The sequence below is a fragment of the Microtus oregoni genome, unplaced genomic scaffold (genome assembly GCF_018167655.1).
Source record: "Microtus oregoni isolate MIOR12 unplaced genomic scaffold, Mior012 000020F_ref0000438, whole genome shotgun sequence".
Taxonomy (NCBI): domain Eukaryota; kingdom Metazoa; phylum Chordata; class Mammalia; order Rodentia; family Cricetidae; genus Microtus; species Microtus oregoni.
In genome coordinates this window covers 13,051,420-13,075,456 of record NW_024543079.1, presented here as the reverse complement: position 1 = coordinate 13,075,456, position 24,037 = coordinate 13,051,420, and the positions used below count along the sequence as shown (strand labels likewise).

Sequence of the window (24,037 nt, the reverse complement as noted above, 5' to 3'; positions counted from 1 at the left end):
CCAAGCCCTTCTTTCCCAGAGGAAATAAATTCCTACGTTGGACCTGAGCTGCCACCTTGAGTGACTGGCTAACTTTGGGGTGGGACACAAAAACTCAGGGCCTACAGGATCTGACAAGTGGGGTCATGGGGTCACTTGACAAGCTCTTGTTTGCAGGAGCAACTCCTGCCCTGGGGCCAGGGCCATTCTCCTCCTTAAGGGGACAAGTGCTTTTCCAGGTCTTATCCTGAGTTCTGCCTGTACCTACAGAACAACTTGTGTGTGTTGCCCTGGGCTTCCTGGTGCTTCTGCTGCCTCATTCTCCCAGCCCCTACCCCCTTAACCCTCAGACATCTTTCTGTGCCCACTGATGCGGACGAGTTTCTGGCCGCCAAGGTAACCCAGCTGACAGCTGTTGGCTCCCCATGCTGGGCCCTTCCACCTTCCAGGGTATTTGCACTGGCCTGTCCCTCTGCCCTGGACTCACAGTTCCTCACATCCACAGGGATCTTTCCACACAGTGCTAGGCCTGAGTTCAAGTGTCACTCACATGTATTTTGCTTATGTCTTTACTCCAATGAGTAGAATATTGGCTATTATGCCAGTGTCTGGGGACAAGTGATTCTTAGCATGTGTCATGTGGATGGGACTGGAGTAGAATTTGGTCCCACTGTCCCTGGGGAAGGAGAACAAGGGGCCTTTTTCTTCAAGGGAGGTCCCATCATCAACCTGCCTACTGCCTGCTGCTCTGGCTCTCATTATGCCTAGCTCATCATCTAGTTATGCTGTGAGTTCATCAAGGCTTTTGTCTCACAGAAGCCAGCCTTGCTTGTGCTTCCTTCCCGCAGAGACACTTTCTTTTCCCTGGGACCCCTGAAGCATGAGCCCCCTATTTGTCTCCAGTGTCTGTCTCTGCCCGCAATACTTCCTCCTGACCGTTTAGTTACTGGAAGCTTCTGATCTTGGTAGTAAAAAGAGAAAAAGAGGGACTGGAGAGATGGCTCAGTTGGGAAAGGCTTGCCTTCTGCCTACAAGGACCTGAATTTGAACCCCAGAACCCATTTAAAAATGTTGGGTGTGGGGCACACTTGGAACTCTGGTGCTGGCGAGATTGGCAGGGAGATCCCTGGAGCTCACTGGCCAACTAGTGTAGTCTGATTGGTGAGTTCCTCTTGGCCAATGAAAGACTGCCTCAAAGGAGGTGGGTGGTGTTCCTGCAGATAGCAACCAGGATTGTCTCCAGTCCCACCCCCATCCTCAAGCACATTTTTTTTTAAGGAGGATTCATTCTAGGGGGCTGGAGAGTCTGAGATTGAGACTTAAAGTAGTACTTCCCCACCCCCTCCAGCCCTGGCTGATTGGGGACACCAAGTCCATTTTACAAGCTAGAAAATGATGCTTAGCAATGTGTTACTGGGGCAGGGGACAAAGTGCAGTGCAGACGGAACTCCAGGCTGGCTCACAAGCCCCCTGAGGCAGAGCTAGAACTGACAGGTGTGACCACCCTAGCATCGTCCTGAAGAGGAGAGTAACTGTGGTGGGGACAGTGGTCACTGGATCAGGTGCCCACACAGCTGGGGAGGCGGGAACCCAGGGTCAGGTCAAATGGCGGTGGCTCTAAGGTGGCAGCAGCCAAGATGGGCCCCTCCATTTGGGTGGTCACCCCTGTCATGCTGGGTACTTAGGGTTCTATGCTGTCGCAGCTTTAAGAACTCTACTTATCATGGGAACCCCCTTTCAAGATGTTTTAAGCCCAGACTTAGTGTTTGTCCCTGAGAGGGGGCCCTGGACCCTTGCCACCAGGCTGGTTGCTGTCTGCCACCTGGGCTAGGATTTAGAGGATGCTGACCCCGTTTAGTGGATTCCAGCCCCATCTCCCTTTATCTTCACCATTATGTCAAGAACGAATGGGGCTTGGCTTGTCTGAAGAGGATGCTGAGGCCCTGAGAGGGGAGGGGAGGTAGGGAAGAAAGGGCTGGGAGTCTTGGTGGTCTGTAGCTGTGTGGACCAGCAGCTTATGTCCCTGATCCTCAGGGTCCCTGGCAGTCCAGGATGCTGTGGGGTGGGGCAGGGGCTGCAAGGGAAGCTCCTTAGGCTGTGTGACACACTGGAGCTGGATATATGTGGGGAGCCTTGTCTGCTGTGAGCTGGGTGCTGGCGGGGACCCAGCCATGAGTAACAGGGTGGCAGGGAGGCCCATCTGGAAGCTGCTAGAACGATAGTAAAAAACCACCAGTCATTCATTTAGTAAACATGTGTTGAATGTCAGCTGTGTGCAAGGCCCTGGGTAGCCTGACCTCTGCCCTCAGAAACCACTAGCCTAGGTGGAACCATCAAATAATTAAGTACAGCCAGGCAACAGAGGAATCCCCAACTTAGGCAGGGGGTGGGAAATCATCCTTGAGAAGAGTCATTTGAGCTAAACTTTGAAAAACACGTAACAACTACCCAGGTGAAGAGGAGGAATGGCCATTCTGGTCAGGGAGATAAGGTGGCAAAGATGCCAAGGCACAAGGAACATCCTGTGTGTGGTAGGAATGTGCCCCTAGCAGGGGAACCTGAGGGGGAGGGTGGTACCTGCTGAAATGGCTCTGCAGACTCCCCTAGAGTGGGAGCCCCATAGGGTCTGAGGTGTGCGTTTCAGGATGCTCTGCCCGACCCCTGCGTTAGGGAATGTAGCCAGCAGAGCCCTAAACGCAGCTGGGGACATCAGCGAGAACCATGTGTGTGGAGCTTGAGGAGAACCGCAGAGGAGCCTGCCTGGAGAGAGATGGGGCCCAGTGATGGCTTTTGCCTGGGATCCGCAGTCCTGGCAAAGGTGTCAGGAGGTGACTAGTAAGAGGAACAGTCTCTGGAGTCCCCTCCTGCAGAAGATGCCTATTTCAAGCTGAGTGGAGGAGGAAGGGAGACAGTTGAGGACCAGAGCTGAGGAGGGGAATCTGGAGTAGCCAAGCCTGCCCCATTTAGCATATTTGTGGTTGACTGCCATTGTGAATATATCCCACCCCCCATAAACACAGGGAGCTCTAATTCCCAACCTTCTTCAGGAAATAGAGCCCCAGATTGGAGCCCTGATGTCACCTTACCCCTCTGGCTACCTATCAGTGTGTGCAGACTGCCCTGCCTCAGGAAACTTGCCTGCTTTGGAAGTGAAGACAAGACAAAAGTGGGGTGGGTGTCCCTGGAGCACCCACACGCACTTGAGAGCTGGGTCGGGGCTACCCAACTGTCTTGTGATTCATTTCTCGTGGCTGTTCCCAGGGTGCAGGGGCTGTGTGATTCACCATCCCTGGGACATAAGGTGGTAGGATAGGGTGACTTTTGGAGGAAGCCGCTGGAGGTTCCTTAGAAGCCACCATACCTGTGTCTCTGACACACAGCAGCCTAGGCCAGGGCTCACTGTTGGCACCTTGGCCATCCAAAGAAATGACTCCACCAGAGGTTGGTGTAAGCTGCCCGGCCAGGGCTGAGCAGAGAAGAGAGGGATTGCTTCTCAGAAAGCCTCCCTCTGCCCCTTCCAGTGGGAACCCGGGCTTCTGGGAGGACAGGCCCTTTTGGTGGCTGTCTGGAGGCTGGTGGGAAAGGGGCTGAGTACAAGACGAAGAGCTCCATTACTAGGATTGAGAGGCGGAGGGGGTGGCATAAGTAGCTGTCACTGAAAGGGTGAGTCAGGCACCACTGGTAGCATTGAGTCAGCCCCAGGGAAGAGGGGAAGAGACACAACCAAGGTCAATCCCAGCAGGGTGGGACCTGAGCACCTTTTACCTCCTTAGGCCCCCTCTGGAGTAGACAGCCAACCTCAGTGCTGGCTTCCTCTGAGGAGAGATGGGTGCTCCCATCCATTACCCTGGTGTAGAGAGAGGCACTGAGGCTCCGCGCTGCCTGCAAGCCTCTCTCTTCAGATCCTTCGATGCTTATCAAGGCACAGCCAGCCATAGGGCCGGTGCCCAGCCATCCTCGCTCTGCAGAACCTGCTGCCAGTTCTTACCCTCTGCGGCACACATCACACCTGATCCTTTTACCAGCTTTGTCTACCCCGGGCCAGGAGCTAGGGCAATGTGTCTTGGTGACTGTCCTACCCCGACCCAGCAAGAACTCCTGGCTGTTGTCAAGTACATGTTGTGTGCAGGCAGGATGGCCCCCACTCGCACAGGACTCTGAGCCCACGGTTACCCTTTGAGAGTGGAACCGTTCCCTCTCTTCATAGGTAGGAGAAGCCCCTTGACTCGAAAGCCTCTCTGTTCCTGCAGGAGGAGGTGGGTGTCGTCCGAGGCAGTCCGTCTCCGAGCCCCACACTCAGGTCAGTCTATTCTGGTGCCTACTTAGGCACTTAGTAAATACTGGCTTGGCAAAGATGGGAGACAGGTTTTCTAGAGTCACCCAGTCAGTGGAGGAGGAGCTGGCCATCCTCCTACTCTGTCCTTTCAGGTACATTGTTCCTCTAGGTACATTGTCCTCAGAACTCAGTGGGCACCATGGCAGCCCGCCTCCTGCCAGCTGGCGATACGGACTCAGCTCCCTGTAGACAGCTCATCCAATCTAGTTTCTTTTCTTGAGAGCAGGCAGAGGCAGAACACTTGGTCAGGGCATCAGGACCAAGAGAGTTATTCCCCTAGGATTCTCTGACCGGAAACTAGACCTCTGAGGTCCAGGGAGTAGGTGGGAACACCTGCAGAGCAGCCAGGAGAGTGGTCCTGGGCTCAGCAATGCTCCTTTCCTCTTCCTGAGCAAGATCTGCTCACCCAGAGGGCATAGTCAGATGCCTTTGGGCCGGGAGCCCCCACGGACTTGCTGTGTTTTGCTGTGTTTGGGGCAAGCCACTCCTCTCAGAGCCTCAGATTCCTCTTTGAGAGTTAAGTGCAGTGTGGCTCTCTGTGCACCGAGGGAGGCTTTGGGGTGTATTCATAGGGAAGGATGGGGCCATCTTTTGGATTGAACTGAAGGGGTTGATGGACAGTTGAGGGTGTCCAGCTAGGAACCTGTCTAGGAAAAAGGGCTGGAGGCCTCAACCTGGCAGCTTCCCAAGCCTTGAACGCCAGGCCCAGCTCCCACCAAAGGCCCCATGACATCCTCGGTCCCAGTGATGTTGATTAATGGCCACAGTGTACATGGGCGCCAGCAGCTACCCCCCTCAGTGGAATCAGCTATGATCTATGGGATTGGGTCCCTCGGGGAGCAACCGTCTGAGCTCAGAGAAGCTCCAGAAGTGGGTCAGCGCTGGGCGGGGCCTGGGTGGAAGCAGCCAACTGGAAGGGAGGGGCTCAGACTGTCCTCTCTTCCCAGAGGTCCGTGGCATACCTAGGACTTCATGACAGAGGGACTTGTGACAGTGTCTATAGCCCGAGAGCACTCACAACTGCTGGCAGGGGTGTTTTCTCCTCTGACTGATGGCAGGAACCTAAAACCAAAGCTAGTGTGTGGTACTGGATGCTTTAGACTTCAGGCAGCCAGGGAAGGCCTCTCAGCTGGGGTGACACCGGAGAAACTAAGGAATGAGAACCACTTGTGTGTCTGCTTGGAAAAGTGAGCCTGTGGTAGCACCAAGGACTTACATGAGCTGGTCTTTTCGGGGAAGGAAGAGTGAGGCGGGCCGGGGGCAAGTGGTGCAGGATGTTGAGGAAGTGTGAGGGACACAGTGCTAGGAATTGAGCAGGAATAAAAGAAGACCTTAAAGAGCCTTCTGAATCTCAATTAGAAGTTTAGGGGGATAGAGAGCTGGCTCAGCAGTTGAGTGCACTGACTGCACTTCCAGAGGATCTGGGTTCAATTCCCAGCATCCACGTGGCAGTTCACAAATGTCTGATGATGTGGGATCATATCTATATGCTGTGATAACCATTAATGAGTAAAGAAACTGCTTTGGGCCTATAGCAGGGCAGAACTTAGCTAGGCGGGGAAAATTAAACTAAATGCTGGGAGAAAGGAGGTGGAGTCAGAGAAAAGCTATGGAGCAGCCAGAGATAGATGCTGGAACTTTACCCAGAAAGCCACTGCCACGTGACAATACACAGATTAACAGATATGGGTTAAATTAGTATGTAGGAGTTAGCCAATAAAAAGGTAGAGCCAACGGGCCAAGCAGTGATTTAAATAATACAGTTTCTGTGTGATTATTTTGGGTCTAAGCTAGCTTGGCGGCTGGGAACCAACAAGCAGCCTCCCACTACAGTCTGAAACTACAGCTCCATGGGATCCACCACCCTTACATAGGAATACACACACACACACACACACACACACACACACACACACACGCAAAACACAAATGCACTTAAAAATAAAAGTAAATAAAAAAGTTTAGATATTGGGGAGGGGAGGCAGCAGCTCCCTCTCTGATTCACACAGGCCCCTCTGTCCCCCATGAGAGTAAATTGGAGGGCACTTGGGGGGACAGTCTGGAGAGGTCGCTGTTGCAGATATCCTGACAAACAATAGCAGTGGCTTGGGCATGGAATCTGGGGGGTGGAATCCAGTCGTGGCGTTCTTGTTGAAGCCACTCACTGGGCTCCCACTGGGCAGCCACTGATTTAAATGGCTCGGTCCCAGGCTCCTGTGCTCCTCACACAAGGCCAAGGAGTCCTGTTATAGAGGTGACACCACATGAGACAAATGTCCTCGATTCGCTCATGATCGCTCAGCTGGGAAGGAGCTGATTTTGGATTCCTCCCCACTTTTAACGCCTCCCTGGATCCCCATTCCGCCCGGACCCCAAGGCTACACCTCTTCAGGGTGAAAATGGGATGTTTGAGGCTGCTTGGAGTCCCCACCTCCCTGTCCAGTGGATTTGAACCACATCTGTGTATGCATGTGTGAGCATACACTCTGCTCATCAGAGAACTGAGGACAGGATCAGGCTGAGAGCAGACCTGGGCCTAGAGCAGCATACCTGGGTTACATTGGGGTCTGGAGGGCCCAGCTGTGTGCTTACCTGGGTCTGGAGGGGCCCAGCCCAGTGCATTCCTGGGTCTGGAGGGACCCAGCCAGGTGCATGCCTGGGTCTGCGGGGGCCCAGCCAGGTGCATGCTTGGGTATGGAGGAGCCCAGCCAGGTGCATGTCTGGGTCTGGAGGGGTTCAGCCTGGTGCATGCCTGGATCTGGAGAGGTGCATCCCGGTGCATGCCTGGGTCTGCGGGGGTCCAGCCAGGTTCATTCCCGGGGTCTGGATGGGCGCATCCTGGTGCATGCCTGGGTCTGCGGGGGTCCATCCTGGTGCATGCCTGGGTCTGCGGGGGCCCAACCAGGTGCATGCCTGGGTCTGGAGGGGTTCAGCCAGGTGCATTCCTGGGTCTGGAGGGGCCCAGCCAGGTGCATGCCTGGGTCTGGAGGGGTTCAGCCAGGTGCATTCCTGGGTCTGGAGGGGTTCAGCCAGGTGCATTCCCGGGGTCTGGAGGGGTTCAGCCTGGTGCATGCCTGGGTATGGAGGGGCCCAGCCCGGTGCATGTCTGGGTCTGCTTATCTGGGTCTGGAGGGGCCCAGCCAGGTGCATGTCTGGGTCTGCTTATCTGGGTCTGGAGGGGCCCAGCCAGGTGCATGCCTGGGTATGGAGGGGTGCATCCTGGTGCATGCCTGGGTATGCAGGGGCCCAGCTGTGATGCTCAGATGCCTGTCAGCAAGAGTGCTAATAGGCACCATGTGACCACTAGCCCTTGGCCACAACTGACACGTGCTGTCTCTAGGCCATGTATGCCTCTGCCTTGACAGAGGACCTTCCAGTAGGGTAGAGGCTGCCATGAAGGGAGCTGCCAGCCTGGTGGCTCCAGCAGCATAGGTGGCGGTGGGGGAAGGGGATTCTTGCTCACAGTGCCAGGGAGCCCAGCTTGGAGTGGATTGAAGAGGCTTATTCTAGGAGACCTACTCTGGGAAGTTTTATGGATGAGTTGTGGTAGGTCAGGCCCTTCCTGACTTGAACTCCCCAAGTGGATACTGACAGCGGAGAGGGGATAGATTAGATGGTTTTTAAGGCTGACCGATCTGAACTTGGCTCCCCACATCACTAGCTTTGTGAACTTGGGCAGCGAATTTCACCTCTCCATGAGCATTATTTCACAGGAGTGCCGGAAGGAGGGACAGAAAAACCCTTTGGGGGGAAGCACAAGAGTTAGCACCCTGTTCATGTCACCTCCCCAAAGCTCATCATCCACCACCTGACAGTGAGTCTGACCCTGGGGGCCTCTCCATCCGTTGTGACTGCCTCTGCACTCCCTTTGGGGAAACTGAGCCCCCACAGCTGAACTGGCACACGATCTCTCCGTGTCCTCTCCATCCGTCTTCCCTCCCAGTCTCAGCAGGCCAGCTGGTGCAGGGCAGAGCCTGCTCTTCGAAGTGTGTGGTTTCAGCACCATGGCCAGCGGCCAGCTGATGGAAGGGATTGAGGGACTGTCCTTACTTGCTGTGTGGAGGAGGCGGCAGGCTCTGGGAAGGTCCCCAAAGCCAAAGGGCCCCTTTGCCCTGTATAGAGTCTACTGGACATAGTGAGTACCTCCTGGGCGGGGAGCAGCCAACATGCCACCTCCAGGTCCAGACACTGCCACCCCCATCCTAGGCCTTAGCATCACCATGGAAACAGTGCAGGAATGTACTCCCAAAGACCCAGCTCCAGGAAGCTCAGGTTGATGTGGCCTTGGGAAGCCCCAGTGCTGGATCTCATTGGGATTGGCTCTTCCCCCAACCACTCTACAAATGAGAAAATCAAGGCTACGGGGAAAGAGAAGACAAGGTTCGCGGAATGTCTCAGCACTCAGGCAAGGCTCCTAGGTGTCAGCCGACCTTACTGCTCCATTACATAGATAGGCATGTTGAAACAAAGTGGGCATCTTTGAGGACCTGTGCTAACTGCCTGGAAACAGAACCTGGCTCTTCTCACTGGATGTATGATGAATGTGTGGGGTTTGCCTCAGTATACCTGCTCCATCCCACTGTGGGTAGAGACTGAGGTCTAGGCCAAGGCTCATGGTCACAGCACATCTTGTGAACATGGACATAATTGGCCTGGGTTCACATCCAGCCCTATATGCTCTCCAGCAGTGAGGCTTGACTGCTTGTGTGTGAATCGGGGGAAGACGGGACCCACATCACATGATTCTTAGGAGGATGGACTCAGATAGGACAGGCCTGAGCTTTGCTGTCGGGAGCTTCGCAGTCAGCAGTAGTGTCACCTGTTGTCAGGTCCTAGGTACCTGTGTGTGAGCCGCAGAGTCACCTGCCGGGCCACCACAGGGGCTTTCTCCAGGCCCGCAGGACAGATTCCCAATCTGTTCCATTCTTTATTCTGCAGATGTCTGCTCCCCACCTGCATGGCCTGAGGGCCTGCCTTGGAATTCATTCTGCATTCGGGCAGGGCTCAAGGTACGTGCAGGGCTGTGACCCCACACTGGATAATGGGAAGACCAGCTGTCTGTGAGGCTCAGGAGGAGCTGCTTGCATCCACAGGGCTCGTGGGCTGATGAGGCAGCCCTGAACAGGCCTCAACAGGCAGGCCCTGGTGGCTTAGCACCAGCACCCAGGCCTGAGCAGAGCCATAGGGGAGGCCTCTGGCATGCCATGGGATCCCACGGAGAGCATGCGGAGTGAGGAGGGTGCTCACAGCTGAGATTGGCAGATGGTGCTGCGGATGGAGGAGCAGAGCCCACGACATGGTGCAGGCAGGAGAAACAGGTTGTGCCTGGAGTGTGGAGTGGGCTGAGGAGCTGCAGATCTACGCAGAGGAGGTGGCTCATCTGCGGCGCCGGCTTACACAAGCCCCTTTGTTTTCTTGCTTGCTTCCCTGGCGTAGCTCAAGGAGTTCCAGACCTCCAGACCCCACCCTGACCCCACCTCACGCCTGCCATCCCAAGTCCTTGCCCACCTGCCTCTCTGCTCTGGAAACTGAGTCACAGTCTGACCTTGAAGTCTATCACACTGGGCAAGGGTGGGTTGATTATGGGAGGCTCCGATTATGGGAATGAGTCTCCTTCTAGCGGGCTCTTTGGTGGTGCTGCTGAAGACTCTGAGAAAGAAATAGCAGGAAAACTTCAGGGAAGCTTGAGTGGACACCCTGTCCCTGGGACTGTGACGTGTGGGGACCTTTGCCCCCCCCCCCCGACCTTTCTTCTTTCCTCAAGAACTGCCTGAGCGGGTGCCTAGGCCACTCTTTCTTGCCCTCACTGGACTCTGTGTGGCAGCCAGATGTGTGGACAGCACTCGTGGAAATTAGGACAGGAGCTTGGGAGGACTGAGTGGCCTGTGGGCAACACGCTTATGCCCAGCCATGGTCAAGGCTGTCAAGAGAGGTGGGGCCCTGACCTGCTGACCGCATAAAGTTCAGTGGCAGTGCTGGGCGGGGAGTGTGGCTGCAGTGCTGGGTAGGGAGTGTGGCTGCAGTGGGAAAGGAGGAAGGACTCTGCAGTGGCCATGCAGAGTGGCCATGAGTGGACTCGGGCAGATGGCTCAGACAGGGAAGGGCTACTGAATGAACACAGCCAATAGGATCTGTAGTCTCCTGTTCGTTTGCCATTTATTCGGCAGGTATGTAGTGAGCACTTTTCCTGGGCTGGTCCTGGGAGCTGTGAAGAATGAGTCAGATCTGGTCTTCTCTGGCATAGGCTTCATGGTCAGAGTTTGAAATGAACGCTTCCATGGAAAAGCTGGGAGTCTCTGCCTGAGTGACAAGCCCCAAATAATAGCTTAAACAAGGTGGAAATGTGCTCCCGTCCCACATCTGAGTTTCTTCCTCAAAGATATAGGGAGGGGGCCATCCTGTGCTGGCTGCCCCCTTACCCTGTGACCATGAGGCCTCCACCAAGATAACTGCAGCCACCCAGCTGTGGATCGGCATCCCGAAGGCTTCCTCAGAAGCCTGCTTTCCCCACTGACCGCTGGCGGCTGTGGAGAGCAGCCTGTGAAGCCAGCAGCAGCAGGGTGGGAAGGGCAGAGCTCTGCTGGCCAGCATCTGGGCAGGATGACATCATCCTTTGGAGGGCGCTCTTGGAGCATCCCTCACTGGGTGCTTTCTGGAAATGCAGTTTACACACGGGTCCCCTTAAGTGCTCATCCTGGTGGGAGTCTATAGATTGACACAGTGTGCCACCAGCACCACAGCCCAGGTTTCCTTTGCCTGTTGGCAGCCGATCCCCACCCCCACCCAGGTCATTGATTTCTTTCTGTCTCTATAATTTTGCTTTTTCTAGAAAGGCCATATAAATAGAAATATGCAGTGTATATAAGCTTCTTGCCCTCGACTTAAATTTTGGGTGTTCATCTATGCACACACTGAATCTTACTGCTTTTAAGTGCTCAGTACTATTCCATTTTGTAGAGGTTACACACACACACGTGTGTGTGTAGTGAGCGCGTGTGCGCGCGTGCTTGCACTCATGTGTGAAGGCCAAAGGTTGATGTAAGGTTTCTAGATTAGCTGGCTAGTGAACTCCAGGGATCCGCCTGTACACTTGACTCTCTCTCTCTCTCTCTCTCTCTCTCTCTCATACACGCACGCATGCACACAGCTCTCTCTCTTTCTCTCATATGCACACATACACACATGCACACAGCTCCGAGGTAACAGACACACTGCAGTGCCCAGCTTTTACATGGGAGCTCATGATCCTCATCTCTCATGACAAGCTTTTCACTGACTCAGCCATGAACTGTAAACCATCTCCCCAGTTCTTTGTCTTGTTTTTGTTGTTTGAAGCAGAGTCTCAAGTGTCCCAGCCTGCCTTGAATTTGACACGAAGATGAGAATTACCTTGAACTTCTGATCCTTCTGCCTCCAGCATGGATTAGAACATAAACCACCTTGCCTGATTTTATGCAAAGCTGAGCATCCCAGGGACTCAGAACTTCGTGCAGTCTAGGCAAGCAGTCCACCCAGCCCCTGACTGGCTTCTAGAACCCAGTGTCTCTTGACTCAGACCCCAGATAGAGCGCCTTCATTCTCCGAGGTCTCACTACCTCCTTAAGTCTGCCCCGCTGAACTCTGGGGTGCTCATTTTCCACAGGAAACTGACCAAGTACTTGGACTCACAACTGCTCTTGGGGGGAAAGACCATAGTCTCTGGACTGGCAGGACAAGACCTTCTGGATGACTGAGTCCCTGCCTGTCTTTCCAGCCCTGTCCATTCCATCTCCTCAGGTCCCCTCGTTCTCTGGAGTTCTCTGGAGTCTACAGACTGGCTCCCCACTTTGCAGGAATTTCCTTACGTGGCATGTGTTTTCCATGTTTGTTTCCCACCTGCCTACCTGGTGGCTTCCTGTGGCTCCTCCTGGGCTCAGGGGCAGAGAGCCCTCTTTTCCTAACTGTCCAAAACACTCCCCACCCCCAGGCTAGCTGCTGGCCCCATAGCCTTGGGCGTCCACCCATCCCTGAGGACTGCGACGTCTGTTTACGTATCTGCCACCCCCATGGGATTGGGTGTTCCAGGGACACTGCCTGACTCATCTTGTCCTCATTGTGGCCCAGTTTGGGGCCACTTACGGAGTAGGAGCCCAAATGTTTGTGTTCAGGGCACCGTGTTCTCTGTATTTGCGCCAGAGCCCTGAGGAATTGGATGAGGCTTCACGGGGGCTGGGGTGGCTATGAGGCACAAATGGATGAGGACAGATAAAAGTGCTCGGTGTGATGGTGTGAAGGGCTCTGACACTCAGCTGTGATCTGCCCTCTGCAGTCTTCCCGAACACACGCTTGTCTCGAACAATACTGTAAGGTACGCCCCCACCACACTGTTCTGTGAACATTACTGTAAGATGCGCCCCCACCACACTGTTCTATGAGAACAAGGACCAACATGCCCTGCTCTTGACCACATCTGGCCCAGGGCAGATGGCTACCAGTTGTTTCTTGAGTGACCTTGGGCCGAAGACAAGCAGCTAAGGGTGTGGCATAGCTTCCGGTTTGAAGCCCAGCCAGTGGGTCATGGTTTGGCTCTTTCTAGCAAGGAAACAGTATGTTTAGTGTATTGTAAACACCCTGGCAATGGGGTCTGAGGTCGAGGTGCCAGAGACCACCCGGTCCTGAGCCAGCAAGAGGACAGCCACTACCTGTGTGCTGCAGCCCAGTGTGGAGAGTGTGTATCAGGGTATTTCTGTTGCACACAATCCTCCACTCGCGGAAAATGTGCATCCACGGAATGTGGGAATTTGATCATAGGGGACACTTCTAACTCTGGGGCGACTCCTGGGGCTTGAATGTCACTCACCTGAGTTTGCTTCTGCTCAGTCTTGCAACCTGAGGCCACACTGCCCTCCCATGCAGAATGGGTGACCAGCATCCTGCTGATCGGTGAGGAGTAGCGGAGGACGCTGGGATCTCTGGGATGGTGACACGTGTCAGGATCTGCTCTGACTGCTGACAGGCCTTGCTCTGCAGCTGTGAGAGATGACAGTCGTCCAGATCAGGCGCTCAGAGGGGAGCCTCCCCACCTGGCACCAGCTTCCAGAGACAGTTCAGGGCAACTGCCTCTGCTACTTCGAATCAAAGGTAGTGGTGCTAGGCTTTCATGGCTGCTGGGGGTGGGGCTGGGGCCATAGTCGGTGGGTAAGCCTGGCTCAGGGCAAGGAAAGACAGAGTTTAGAGCTGGGGCTGGCCTCTCGGCCCAGTTCTGGGCTCTGGCCAGCCCATTGCATCCTGAACAAACACAACCAAACCCCATCAGTCATTGAGCCTTGGGATGGCAGCCAAGGCTCGGTGGCACCTCCTCTGGGCAAAACGTGTCACTGCCTGCCAGCTGACTGGTGGGCGTTCACAATTCTTCACAGCCATCCTAGCCACACCAATTGTGTGCTGAGATTGTCAAGACCTCAGCACAATGAGATATTTTGAGAGAGGGAGAGAGTTCATTTGCATACCTTTTATTGTCGCATAGTTATAATGCTACTTTATTATTAGTTATTGTTATTAATTTCTACTCTGCCTATTTCTAAGTGAAGCTTTGTCACAGATGTGTGACCAGGACAAAGCATAGTGTACACAGAACTCAGTGCTCTCTGAAGAGTATACTGGAGGTCTGGGCGTGTCCACTGGAAGGGAGAGGAGGACAAAGCAGCTGCTGTGCTGAGAGGAAGGAATGGGTGTGCAGGGGCTCCTGTGGCTCTCACGTCAGATCTTGGGAAGAGGCACACAGGATTCGCCTTTTACATTGGAGCACTAAGGTCACCACCCCAAGGTCAGTAGCTACCACTCAGGACTAGGATCTAAGCACAGGATGTGCGGCTCCGGAGTTCATGCTTGAGGTACCAAGTCTCACTTGGTCCTCCAGGTACCTTTGGAGTCAGCCAGAGTGGACCGTTCCTGGCATCCTGCCCTCTGCCTGGCCAAGTTCCACCTCCACCCTGTGCCACGGGTCCCTTCTTATGTCTGTGCCTCCTTTAGCCCTGTTACCTCACAGGCTTCTTTATCACAGTCCAGCTCTTGAGTGAGAATCATGAGACCAAGGATGGGTTCTGTGTCAGTGTTCATATTATTATGTCCAGTGAAGGGTTTAGCTATCAATGGTGGCCCTGAGGGCGGGCTCTGGGTAGCTGGGGGCAGCTTGTATGAACCTTTAAACTAGGAACAGGTAGCCTTTTGGCTGTGGCAGGAGCCCCACGCCTCTCATGTCTTGGGAGGATCCTTTTACAGATGTGGATGTAGGGAGGCAGCAGGGCCACAAGAGTAACAGTGCTTGGAGCGGAGATGGTGGTCCTGCAAGACGGCTCTAGGAGCCGGATCACTTGAAAGACGTGCGGGAGTCTTCAGGAGAGGGACGGGTTCTTTTATGTAGAAGATGAGAGATGACGAGAAGGGACAGGCCAGCTCCTGGTCACTTGGTGGTAGCCTAGGAAGGTGACCAGGTTAGAGGGTGGTGCAGGAGGTTAGGGTCTGAGGAAGGTCATCCCAGGCAGGGTTTTATTCACATAGGGTGTGAGATGGCCACAGGGAGGAGGCCTAGGACTTCTGAGGGGCAAGGTGGGCTGGAGAGAAATGTCAGGCGCCTGAGAGGGAGGCAGGGGAAACACGGAGCTCATCAGTGGGTCAGTGAATACTTACTAACTGGTACCTTCGTTGGTCAGCTCCAGTGCCAGCTGCTGTGTCTGTGAGCCAGGGAATGAATGGACAGAACACTGACTTGGGATGAGGGTGGCGCATCTCGTGGGAGGTCCTGTGCGGTAACGACACTGCAGAGAATGGCAAGTCACAAGCTTGGGGGCTAAGAATTTTCAGTGGAATGGTCAGGGAGAAGCAGCATCTTGTATCCCCCTGAGCCTCACAGCTGCTGCCTGAGGGGCGACTTCAAACCACCTCCACCTTAGATATATCAGCAATGGGGCACAGAGAAGTTAAGAAATTTGCCGAGAAGACTGGGCAGGCCACACCTTTAAGCCCGATATTAGGGGTGCAGAGGCAAGCAGATCTTTTCTAGTTCAAGGCCAACCTGTTCCAGGTGGGAAGTTCCAGGCCAATCAGAGTTCCACAATGAGACCTTGTGTCAAAACAAAACACAAATTTGAAGAAGCTTACCCCAGGGTCAACTCATCTTTATAACTGAGAGGCTGGAGTTTTACGCTGAGCCTCTGATCTTTGGTTAAAAATGATCTCTGTGGGGCTCTACTGCCTGCAGTGTGCATGGAGGCCTGGCTCGCTCACTCACTCAAGCAGTCATTGCCAGAAGGGTTGTGAAGGAAGTGAGAGAATAAGGTGTGAGGACGTCTGGGCCACCACTGTGCTGGGGAAAGGAAGAGCACAGGCAAAGGCCCTGAGGCAAGTGCAAGCCTGGTGTGTCTACAGGAGAGCGTGAAGGTCAGTGGATCTGGAACAGGGAGCAAGTGGGGAGGGAAGGCTGGAAAGGAGCTGATAGGGCTGCCTGTGGTGGTTGAAGGGTTGTCAGCTTGTACTTGAGGTGAAGGGACGCCCCGGAGGTTTTAGAGCTGAGGAGGAGTAAGATCTGACTCTAATTCTAACCTGGCAGCTCTGGCTTCTGTGCTGGGAGCCAAAAGTAAAATAATGAGGAGCCCAAAGCCAACATGCATAATCCAGGCAGGAGCTGGGGTTACTCGGTGCATGGCAGTGGCTGAAGGGCTGATCCCCTGCAGCACCTCAGCCTGAACGTGAGAAGGGAGAGATGTCAGGAATGACACCAGAACTTGGGCATTGGTGGCTGGAAAGACGGGGTTCTGGGGAGACAGGGTTCTGTGCGAGAAATGCGTCATGAAGAACTTCTCACCTCTGTTATTCCTGCTAATCCCTGGCTCCCTCCAGGTGTCGGAACTGACACTTACATGGCCGTCTCAGGATCACATGGTTAAGAAGGGAATGGAGCCACACCCTAGAACCAAGTGTGCGCTCTAGGCTTTGTAATTCTGGTTTAGTATTTCAGTTAGCAAGGGCCTACCAGGTGTCAAGTGCCATGCTGAGTGCTGGCACCAGCGGGTGAAGTGAGCTTGCTTCACTCTGGTGGCATCCCAGTCTGAAGGAGCAGTAGCATCCATGATGCTAGACATGGAGCCTAGGGATGGTGTGTTTAGCAATGGAAAGGAACATCTCAAGAGGTCCTAGGCCAGCGGGAGCCCAACCAGTCAGACGTCTGGTGGCTTCCCAGAGAGGGCTTCTAGAAAGCACATTTGTGGGTTTTCCCGGTGGAAACCCAAGGAGGCCACAGGCTCTCAGATTATGGATGACCACCAAATTCTAGGCTTTTTGTTTGTTTGTTTGTCTGTTTGTTTGTTTTTTTTCCCAAAGGACTGAGTGGTTTTAACAGCTACTGAGCTGTAACTCACGTGCCATGTTTCACTAATTGAAAGTGCCCTGTTAGATGACTTTTGGCTCATACATAGAGCTGTGTCTCCATCACCATAATCCATTTCAGAACCTCTCCATTGCTCTAGAAAGTGCTTCCTCCTCTCAGCTCATCCTCGCCATGGCTCTCGGCAGCCAAGACCAGAATTCTGCTTTCTGTTTCTACAAAGCCAAAGTCACCTGTAGCAGCCTACATCAGTGGCCCTGGGCAGTGTGACACCTTTTGTATGGAACTTTTTTTTTATCTTCGCCTCTATGTAGATTATCCAAAACTTAAACAGTGTCCTGGACAGCAGGGGCCTAGGGCCTGTTACCCATCATAGAGAAGGGGAATTGGGGGAACTTTCAGCCTTCCCTCAGCAGGCAAACTTGGGAGATTCAAGGGAGCTTAGAGACCTCCAGGTCATGGTGGCCCTCTGCTGTTACCTCTGCCTTCAGCTGTAATGCTGGGTGAATCTGGCTCCAAGTGATAACTTGGTGGGAATGGCTTTTTGCCCAGCTGTGGCATTGAGTGCGCTGTGGATTTTCACACCCCACAATGCACCGGGAGGTCTTTCATTGCCTACTTCTGAGCTTTCCTCCTCTCATTGAGAATGTTCTTGAGTCCCACGTCTCCTTTCCAGCTTCCCAAACCCTTGCCAGTCCTGCCTGGTTTTTCTTGGCTGGGAATGTTCTTCCTCAGGGAGATGGGCTTCGTTGTCCTAGAACCAGAAGTCTGAGTCAGAGAGTGCCATCCTGGCCTCATTGGTGACCAGTCTGTGCTCCTTAGCAAAGGAGTGTCAGGGCTCTGAGGAGGATTGGAGACACCCCCTCAGGACGCTCCCATCTACCCTGCCATGCTGTGTGCCTCAGTTTCTTCTTTTGAAAAGGAGGAAGTGAAGTCAGTTGGACATGAGACAGTGTGGGAACTGATTGTGGGAGGTGCCATTTCTGGGCAGACCCTGGGGAGAGTTTGAGAGGGTGGGTATCCTTGAGCCTGAGGTCCGGCAGATAATGAATATCCCAACATCAGCTGCCCTTTCCTGTTTCTTCCCGTGATGTGTCCTGTGTCTTCTCCCAGGACTTGGTGGAGGGACTGAGTCCAAACCCCAGTTGAGCTGCTCAGATCTGGCCCTCATGCCAATGTTGCCTTGGTCTCTCAGTCTCAGTTTTGTGACCTGTAGGATGGGAGAGCAGAGGGCAGAGGGGCACCGTCTGAGGCCTCAGGGTCAGCTAGCAAGTGCAGTGGAGTTTCCCATTAACACACACCCGGGTGAAGAGTGCTTAGGGGAACAGACGCCTGCTCAGGCAAGCGGGGTGGAGATGCCTGGCATCCCCCCATCTCACAGGGAGGCACTCAGGCTGCTGGAACAGGAGAATAGCACCTCCCAGGGTCTTTCCCAAGGAGGTACCGTGTGCCAGCATCCTGCCTGCATTATCTTCTGAGACTTCCCAGCAGCTCTCAGAAGAGTACTCTCAACAAGAAGAGAAACTGAGGCTCAGAAAGAGAAAACCACCTGTACATTGTCCCCTCAATGAGTGAGGGACCAAACTGAGATTTGAACTCACAGTAGTATGACTTTGGACCCTATCCTAACTTCCCTCGTGAGGTAGGAAAGCGGGGAGGGGCTAGAGGGAGGAGCAAGCTGAGGACGGACTTGGGAATGTAGCTTCCCCACTGCTGGCTGCTGCCAGGGTTCTGTGGGCGGTGGGAAAGGCATTGTAAATATGCATGACATGCAAATCTACCTCTAAAAACAACGTGGGCCTCCCATGAGCTGGGATGCCAGGGTTCTCTGGAAAATACAGTGTTACACAAACACTTGGGTTTCTATGACAACTGTGCCGACTTGCCCCTTCCCAAGGGCTGGTCTGAAGGTGTCAAGGTGCAACACTCATTTCTGGCTGCTAATCAGTATTCCTCCTGTGTCCCGCAGGCACTGGTGCCGCCCTCTGCCTGGAGCCCGGTGGTCTTCCTGTGTGACCAGGGTACAACTCATGCCTCTGATGGAGTGCTGGAGGGATGTGTGTGGCGGTCCTCAGTCCCACACCCACTTCTGAGGCGGCATCTGCAGCATACTTGCCGGCTACCCTTTTTCCTGTGCACGTAGATCCCTGGTCGGTAAGTACAGCCACAGTCCTGGGCACCTCACCCACCATGGTGCTTGCCACTGTTGGGAAATGCCCAGCCCTCCCACTGCCAGCACCCACGAGCTGGCAGAGGGACCTCCACAAGAGCATCCCTGTCTGGGCACAATTTACAGTTTAACCAGCTGGGTGTATCCATCCTCCTGACAACTCTGGAGGTGGGCATGGTGAGGATACCCATTTCCCAGGGCACTGCCTCAGTGAGGGAGAGCCTTGCTGGGGATGGACAGCAAGCTCCACACATTTCACGTGCTGTACCCCTGGGTGCAGCTGCTCAGCACAGGTTCAGGAGGGGGAGGGGAGCAGGGAGCCTTGCTGCAGACCATTGTTTGACAAAGAGGCACTCCTCCTGCTCCAGCTCCACCTGCCTAAACTCACAGTGAGGTGCTGGGTCCAGCCCTGTCTCTGACTGTCCCTCCCCACCAACACTGTCTTCACCAAGCCTGGTTCCTCTGTCCTCCTTCCCACAGAGCAGGGACAGCCACCTCAGCCCCACATGATGCTAGCCACAGTACCTGGCTCATTTCTCTCTTTGTGTTTGAACACCTTCCCCTGACTCCCAACCCTACTCCTGCCAGAATTCTGCTGGCATAAGTCCAGTTCACAAGCGAGGAAACCCAAGGATCCCCAGCCACCATTCAGCCTACAGTACGGGACCCTGGATTGAAGTGGCCTCAGCTTCCCAGGGGCTAGGATCAAGGAAGGAAGTGAGGGAAGTGGGAACCCCTCATGATCTTTCTCACCAGACACCAGCATGACCCAGAAACCCATCAATCTTCTGGAGTCCCAGAAAGCTGCTCCAGCGGCCCCTTCTCACGGTCCCAGTCTCTGTGCTTCCAACTCTCTCATCTGCCAGCAGCTGCCAGCTTTCTTGATGAGATGGTTATGAGAAGGGGAAAGACTGGTAAATATGCATAATATGCAAATATCGAGGATAATATAAAAACCCGTGAAGTTCAGTGTCAATAATGGATATAGAGTGTCTTTGAGAACCAGACGCTGCACATTTGTGCGGTGCCAGCCTTATTGCTAATAACTGTGAAAGGGGCCCCATTAATTAGTGCCCCCACCCCAGCTCGGTTCCCCCGGCCTGGGCCTGGTCTGTTGTATCAACCAGAGACAGCTGTTGCATTTGGCTGAGAAGCTGTCACCACAGAAGTGTTGAGGACATCGTGGTCTGAGAGCAGAGAGTGCTGCGGCAAACATGCTGGGTTTGCCCAAGGCCGGCCGGGTCTCCCTGAGGACAGTGTGTGTTGCAGGGCGGGGCCAGCCTGTGAGGCAGTGGATATTTCTTGAGCACTTACTAGGTGCCTGGCATTGTGGTGAATGCCTGGCACTCTTTGGCATCTCCGCTCAACTCCCCATGAGCTCACACAGGTCTTAGCTCCGATGAGCACTGCTCCGAGGCCTCCTCCGCCCTAGGGCAGATTCTGGAGATACAGCTGCCATTGCTCACAGTCCCCCTTGTGTGTGGCCCAGTGACGGAGAAGGGATTCCTTGGCACTCGGAGGGAGCAGCCGTCAGCATCACGTGGAAAGATGGAGGCCGGGGTGGCGCGAGGGAGGTGTTACTGCTGCGATTTTGCTAACAAGCTGGTTATTTAAGGAACTGGGAAGCCATCAGGGAACCGCTGTGCCTGGGCAGAGGCAGCTGGGAGGACAAGGTCCCCAGGGAATCGAGGTCAGGGAACCAGCCACACACTGATCAATGGATTGATTGAGTCTTGTCCGCTTACTGACAGGAGTAACAGTACCATGGAAGTCTGGGAAGAGATCCACTGTCAGTGTCAAAGCGGCTCTGTGAGCTGGAGGGCGCGAGGGGCTTGGAGGGCAGCAGAGCTCTCTGACCGTGGGCCTGGGGGTGGCAGAGCCTTGGCCGGCGGTCACTCACCACACTGAACCTTTCGTCTTGTGCGTCTTCCTTGTGGTAGTGTATGTCACAGTGAAGTGCCAAAAAAGCCTGCAAGCTTAGCGATAGCAGCCATCATTTAGTGACACTTAAGTCCCAGGCTCCTTGCTAAGATTTCCCTCTGTTTTTAAAATATGTTATTTATATATGTATGTATTGTTTTAATTATTTATTTTGAGACAGGGTTTTTCTAGGTAATCCTGACTGACCTGGAACTCACTGTGTAGATCAGGCTGGCGTCATACTCATAGAGATCCACCTGCCTCTGCCTCCCAGTGTCTGGGATTACAGACAAGTACCATCACACTTGGTTTATTTATTTAATCTTGCTGTGATGGAATCCAGGACCTGGTACATGCTAGCTCCACCACCAAGCTACACCTCTGACTAGCACTGAACTGTTTTATCTTAGGAGATCTGCGCAGATTTTCTCATTTTACCCATTATAAGAAAGGGGCATGAGGAGGCTTCCAAGGGAAAGCTACTTGGCATATGCTTAGGGTTAGACAGGTGACTCAGGTCTCCAGAGCAAGGACGAGAAGTCAGAAGCTACCCCCGAGGATCGGGGGCCTCTGTTTGTCTCTGCTGTGTTTGTGTCTCTTGCATGTTTGAGGTTTGGGCAGCTAGGCAGATATCTATGGTCATGGGCAACTGGAAGACGAGGACCCTGACAAGGGCCAATGAAGGGCATTTGGTCATTTAACAAATGGTCCAGATAGGAGCAAGTCATCCTCAGGGATAGCTGGGAAGGGGCTGAGGAAGAGTCAAGTTCACTTTAGGTAAAAAGAGGTCATTCTGAGGAGGCAGGCTCAGACCCATTCTCTAAACTCATTGCCTGCAGGCTACTGTGTACTGAATCTATTACTTTGTCGAGCTCAGAACAACCCTGTATTAATAGCATTGTTGCCCTGCTGGGCAGACGAAGAGTCTGAAGCCTTGAGAGAAGTGACTAGCTTGAGACTCCGAGGGCTGTGCTGGTTAGTGACTAAGCCACCCACTCCTGGGAACTCTGTATGGAAGCAAGCTGGACCCAGTGCTGAGGACCCTTGAAGAGTTTGAGCTGCATGTAGCTAGAATCACACTCAAAGGCCGGGCAATAGGTCCAGCTGTTGCTGGGGACAGTCCTAGAACATGGCATGCAGAAGACTCTCCAAGGCCTGAAGCTGGTAGCCCACTCTTGCTGTCTGGGCACCAGCTGCAGACACACCTGTACATTCCAAGGAGGTTTACTGAGAACAGTTGCAGTCACCAGTACCCCCTCCCAGAGCACACCTGGGCTTGGGGATGGCTTGGTGTTAGGCAACCACCCACGTAAGTAGAGTGAGAGGGGACGGGACCAGCGCAGTGGAGTAGATTAACCATGCAGGGCCACACTGTGACGTGGGACTGCCTTACAGGGCACAGCTCAGCCTTGCTGGGGCGCCCTGGGTAGTGTTGGTAGTAGCAGGGCAATTGGGAACAAGCCACTTGTCCATCACCAGGGGACTAGTTAAATCTGCCTGCTGCAGCTGTACAGTGGCGCCTGCTGCAGCGGTTAGAAATGGGGCCGGATCTAAATTTACTGTTGCAGAAAGAACTTCATAGTGTGTGATGGAGTTTTTTTTTTTTTTAAAGAGGTTATAAGCCAGCATGGGTAACATGAGGCCATTTTCATCAGGTTTGCTCATTTCTAGAAGCTGTTCCCGTGCTTCCCCTGGTGCATGTGGACCTGAGGGATTGGTAAATCAGATCGGGCTCTGCCGCATTTCTATTCCTTCTTGGCTGTATGACCTTGAGCGAGTCACTTGCCTTCTGTGGTAAAGATGGAGAGCATCAAAGAGTGTTGAGATCCAGACAGAGTGGTATCACAGGTGTTCACTGCCATGGCCGCTGTATACCCGTCACACCTGCCAGCTTCTTCCTGGGTCACAGACATGAGGCCCAAGGAGGACAGCATAGCTCTGTGCACAGGGCCAGCCAAAGCCCAGATCAGTAACACCCCCACCCCAAACCTTGTCCACTCCCCTTTACCTCACCAGTGAATACTGTCCCCAAAGAGGCTGCTGTTAGAGACATGTTGGCCCTGGAGCTGCCACTAAACCTATCTGGGAAGACAGGCAGTGCCTTCTAGATGCCCAGAACCTTAAATCTCAAGCAGAGAAACTCCAGCTCAGGAAGGCAAACTTTTAAGAGGTGCGGGCTCTCTGTCATGAGATCCAACACATGCGAGCATAAGCATTTATTTCACAAGCACCCTCAGCCCCACCACACCTCCCTTGATGGTGGTGATAAATTAGAAACTACCCAATTATCTGTCTGTGAGAGGTGGTTAAACAAATTCCGTCCAGCAGCCGACAGCATTCTCTGTACTGTGGAGACAGCGCTGTAGATCTCTCCTTGTTGACATGGAAACATGTCCGTGGCACATTGTGGAGGGAAAAATAGATTAAAAAAACAAGCAGGTGGGTAAGCATGGGGGCTGTCAGGATGGCTAAGTGAGTGAAGGCATTCTCCAGCAACCCTGTCCACCTGAGTTCAGACCTCCACACTACACACACACAGACACACACAGACACACACACACACACACACACACACACACACACACACACACACACACGGAACTCACCCACACAAATAAATAAATATAGATTTAAAAAAAAATGATACATTGATCTCTGAGTTTGAGGCCAGCCTGATTTACATAGTGAGTTCCAGGACAGCCAGAGCTACATAGTGAGGCACTGTCCTGAAGAAAAACAATAAAAATGATACATTGTTGCAGGATCCCTGGATTTCAAGTCTTTTCTGAGTGCTAGGGCCAAGGTGGGAGGAACAGGGTACCCATTCAGAGACATGTCTGGATCTGGAAGGACAGTCATCAAACCATTCATAGTGATCTTCTCTAAGGTGGAGTGAGGGTGGGCTCTAATTTTGTTTTTACTCATTTCATCAGGATCTTTTTAGTACAAGTGACAGAAAACCCCTCCACCTTGTGACCAGGGTGGAGATGGGGGATTGTAACTGTGAAATTCAGACTCTGCTGGATCCAGGGGCTCTGTCACCAGGACTTGACTGTTCAGCTGTGGCTCCTCTCTGTTTCTCCAGCTCTCACAGAGATGTCTGTCCAGAGGAGTCAGTGCGAATTCTTCTCAGGCAGTTCAACCCTAATTCCCAGAATCAAGTCATGACGTGGATTGGTCAGCTTCTGGGATGTGCTCACCCCTCAACCAGTTGCTGTTGTTAGGGGTGCTAAGTGCTCTGATTGGCCACCTAGACCTATGCACTGCCCCC

General features: G+C 53.6%; 1 protein-coding gene across 5 annotated transcripts in view; it reads left to right on the top strand.

The window, feature by feature from the left end:
- The window catches only part of Dlgap4 (DLG associated protein 4), a 151,383-nt gene that overhangs the window by 33,921 nt on the left and 93,425 nt on the right, over positions 1-24,037 (top strand). For all 5 annotated transcript variants that reach the window (XM_041670179.1, XM_041670178.1, XM_041670176.1 and 2 more), the window contains exon 2: positions 18,646-18,830. The gene's annotated coding sequence lies outside the window, so the exon portion shown is untranslated. The remainder of the gene's footprint in view (positions 1-18,645; positions 18,831-24,037) is intronic.